Here is a 4,871-nt window from a genome sequence, read left to right on the forward strand (position 1 = left end):
ATGATAAGATTACTTATTTTATATTAATAAATGATTTTAATTATTTGAATAAAAAATAAACTGAAAATTCGAATTATCAGTTTTGTATGTTTGTTCTAGAGATAATTATAATTTTTTTAAATTTTCGCGCTCATTTCCAATATCGATATAAACAATCGAAGGTTCGATGGCGAAAATTTTAAAAAATCGATAGTTCGATGTTGATGTTTTTTACGGATATCGCCCATCCCTAGTCGTAGGCAGCGAATCGCATATGCTTCCTAACAACATGGGGTATTAGTTAATAAAATAATAAAAAATTAACAAAATTAAAGCCATAGTTTAATTTTAATTCAGTATAAACATAAACATAAAGCTAATAAGAGCTCCAATGATTGATATAAATGATATTATTGAAAAATTAAAGAAAAGTGCATTCTCAATAATTTAACCTCTGATGAAATTAAGGTGTTGCCTAGACAATACCTATTAGATCACGTTTGAATAAGTCGCCGTAAAATTTAAAAAACGACGAAGAAATCCAGGATCATATCAATGTTTTTAACATCATAATAAGGATCGTTTCTTGTTTTATTATTTTTTAACTAAAATAAACAACATATAAATCCTTTAAATAGCATTCTTTTTAGAGTAATTTTCTCGATAAGTGATAATGAAAAGGTACTTGCTTCCCTCCATCATTAGAAAATTACCATCAAGAACAACCAATTAAATTTTTTAAACTGAACGTAATTTATGCGCAAATCCAAAGGGATTTTTTAAGTTTGTAAATAGCCTACGACAAGATTTCATTTCAAAATCATAGAGTACAAACTACAACGAAACTTGTAACCTTTTTGCTGATTTCTTTCGATCTGTTTATTATCTGATTACCAACCGAATTTATGTGCCACCGAATTTTGATACTACAGTCAATTTAAACGCAGTGTATCTTACATTAGAATCTATTTTTGAGAGCATAACTAAGTTGAAACCAAATAGCGGTCCGGGCCCAGATTTAATTCCTAATATCGTTTTGAGTTATAGCTAACTACCCTCATTCACCAACTTTGTTTAGATTTTTGTGTTTTGCCGGTCATTGAAATATATTTTATTGTTGTTTTCGATGTGGCTTTCCCAAGAAGATGTTGTTTACATAATCCAAACTGTTTTTGCTATATATATAGTGAATATATTTTTGAAAAATATCGAAAACCTATATCGTACTTCGTGAAAACTGCGTATCTTCAATACTTCTAGAATAGAATTGTGCTATCAAGATAAGCCATGGGTTCTTTATATTATCTGCCAGAAATGTGTTGTATGTCTACGATTGTGGTCCAATGGAAAAAGGGATGCAATAAATTTCGTAATACCCATGATTTGGCGAGAACCTCGAAATCACTGTGGCGGTAACACCGTTAAAGTTAATTTCTTATATTCGTCTTTATTGAATTTTTATTATTATTATTATTTTGTGAATATTCTTCTAAATCTATTTGTAGACTTACAACTTCTTATCTTGTGCATGCCTTTGTTTCCTTTCAACCTAGATTCTATTGTTCTACTATCGTTAGCCTTTACCTAGAATTTCATCTTCACCTATACTTGCATGCACCCCTTACTAATTGCTGTACTTTCCCTTAATTACTTTTCCTAAAATTCTATATTGCTCGCTCTGAGTGCTATAAACCTGTACCTTCAACTTTACTGTTCATACTGTTCCTTCTTGAATATTCTATCTCTTTTTACTAACAATTCAGCTGTATATAAACCCCTAAATTTCCATACTAACTAACCACTCTGCTGTCAACATTCGAGTAAGTCTACAACATTTATTTATTGTTAATTGTCTGTCTGTTTTCATTGTTTTTGTATATTATTTTTGTGTCTTGTTGTGTTCTTGTGTCTTTTCAACTTTTACGTTTTTTGTCTGTTGTATATTTCTTTTTTTATTCATGGTTTTTGTTGCGTGTACATAAATTCAAGTTATTGTTATATCTTAGTGTTTTATTTGTGTTTTTATTTATTAAACATACCCAAAACGCTAAATCACCATGACGACTGCTACTTCTGCATTGTGAAAATAAATGAAATTAATCCCGGAAATCGAAGTAAATGGTCGTATCCTAATATATATTCTGCTCAACGACATCAACTGAAATAACGAGAGGTACAAACCAGCAAATCTAAAGACCCTTATACTTAAACTGGCTTAAACTGCTTGGACTAAACTAAACATTTTGCAACTGGTAACAGAGCTACAACTTTCCGATGATATGGAGAATACATATATCTTAACTAATCTGTAACTGTAAAACACTAAGCTTAATTTTAGAAATAAGTTTTAATTTTACTAACTTCTTGTGCTCTGTGAATATCTAAATATGATCTGGTTTCATGCTTTGATTGGTTCTCTCGCATCAACAAGATTATCGATGCTTCTAGTTGTGTATATAGCCGCTCGAAGTGAAAGCTTCTTCCCCATTCTTTCCATTCATGGAGAACACAACTTCTCCTGCTTAGCCTTCGCAGAGGCAGTAGTGATCTTCTGCCAAAATAGCCTTCATTGAGACAAGACGTTGTGATCTGCTTCTCCGATTTAGCCTTCGTTGAGATAAGACGTAAATTGTAGTGTTGTATGTGTGACTCCATTTTAGTCATAAGTAATTGATCTATCTTAATCCGGTTAAGGTACTCGCGTAATCATTATTGATTGTAATTAACTTTTCTGATGGTCTTTTGTTTAATATTTAATAATTTGTCGTGAACTGATACTGTTCTGGTTCAGAGTTTATTGGTATATGTTTCGCTTGCACGAGTTGTGAGCTTCTTCGGAGGTTCTTTCATCTACGATGCTGAATGTGATTCACATTTTTTATGAAAGAAACTCAACCTAGAATCCTCTTAAAGTTCTCAATTCTAGTTAGGTTTTATAATATATTCAGGGACTTTTACTATAAATCTTTTGTAAGTTAATAAATTTGTACCAATTGTTAGTTTTGTTTTCATATGAGAACTTCGAGCTCTAATTCCCTGGTGATTTCTCTTCTTCTTGGTTGTTTGCAATATCAAAGTGACGCAACAGTTTTATTTAATTTTAAAATATAATATTTAAAACGGGAAAATCATCAGTTGTCCTGATATGATGGGTTGATTTTTGTTGATCGTCGCTAAAAATTGAATTGAATTCTTTGCAAAGTTTTGTAATTCTATTTCTTTCTTCGGTGTTCATGTGATCTAATCTCAGTTGTTTAATTACGTCGCAATTTAAATTGTCATCAATTTGAGCAGAATTCATAATGGAATCGGAAGCTCCGCTATCTATCAAAATTTTGTCATATTCATTTCAGTAGATGTAGGGTAGTGTGGGTGTTTTATCTAAAGCATTGTTAATTTCTTAGAAGTCTATATAATTTTGTCTTTTGAGGCCTGTGTATGAAAATTTTCATTTTCATTTTGGTCGATGGTATTTTCGTCTAATTGTGAGTCAGTAAAATCGTCAGCGAAACTGTCAGGTTCATTGGAGATATCAGTATCAAAGGATTGGACGGGTAAGTAGGCGTTTCCGTATTCGTCATAAACATATGGGTCTTGTTCAACATTCGTTAGTTCTTCAACTATGAAATTAGACCGTTACTGATTTTGCAAATTGTTAGGTCTTGACTGATTTGGAAGACTATTTGGTCGTCTAAATTGGGAAACAGTTCTCATTTAAACGTCGCCAGTATTTGAAGGTCTTTGATAATTATTTCGAGGAGTATTCCTGTGTTGTTGTTGGAATACCGGGTGAGGCTTAAGCGCAATTAGAGGTTTAAAGGGAGTATTCCTGTTTAATAAAGGAGATTGTGGCCTAGGAATATGTTGAAAAGTTTGAGAATTGGTAAAGGGTTGTCTTTGCATAGGACTTAAATTTTCTCGGGGTGCAAAGTAACTTGTTTGTGGATGTTGTTTCTATGTGATGGTGTTGTGTGGATGTCGCTTTTTGGAAGTACCTACCTTCATTGTCTAACTCTTTACAGTAATTAAGGGCTTGAGATAAAGAAAGGGGTCGTCTGCTTTTTAAATCTGAATAATAGAGTTCACCTACAGATAATTTAAAAATATTAAGTGCTTCTTTCTTATAGTTACTCATTAATGCGATCTGGATTGGGTCACTTTTAAAAACACCTTTTCCAGGCAGCGTCAATTAAAACATACGATGTTGGAGTGGAGTTTTAAAAAACACTTTTTTTAACAAATCCGCAAAAACTATTGGGCCATTCCGCTATAGACGATTGCAATCATTTTTTTTTCAATCACGCTATTAGTTATTTTTATTGTTATTTATGGAAAGAAGATAGTCTAAATTTAATAGCCATATAATTTTTATGTGATTTTATACCATACCCTCATTTTTGTCGCGTTTGAAAATATTGTCATCCGAAGGATTGGTAGAAGTTGTAAAATCATGACTAGCAACACTGGCGTGAATCATATGTTTTGGACAGTTTGAGGTTAAGTTTTACCAGCTAAACGTGAACTGACATTATTCGTTTATCTTTGCGTACCAAAAAATGTAAGTATATGGTTAATTATTGAAAGTAATCGACTGCTAGAATAATACACTATTGACTTGTTGCACCCGCGACGCAAAAGATATAAAAGTTTACTTTTTTCACTGAAATAAAGAGCTAACGTTCTGAGACTTTGCAAAAGTAAGAAGAAATCAAAACTAAACTTAATGTTTTTGTTTTTAAGACTGTAATGATTGTTAGATTAAAATAATCGATAACTCAAATTGGTTGCACCCGCGATCTTGATGTGAGATCGCGGGTGCAACTTTTTTTTACGTCGACCTTTTTGTGTGACTAATTATATAATTCGTGGTTTTGATATACCTTGACTAATTT

The sequence above is a fragment of the Agrilus planipennis genome, unplaced genomic scaffold (assembly GCF_000699045.2).
Source record: "Agrilus planipennis isolate EAB-ADULT unplaced genomic scaffold, Apla_2.0 scaffold187, whole genome shotgun sequence".
Lineage (NCBI taxonomy): Eukaryota > Metazoa > Arthropoda > Insecta > Coleoptera > Buprestidae > Agrilus > Agrilus planipennis.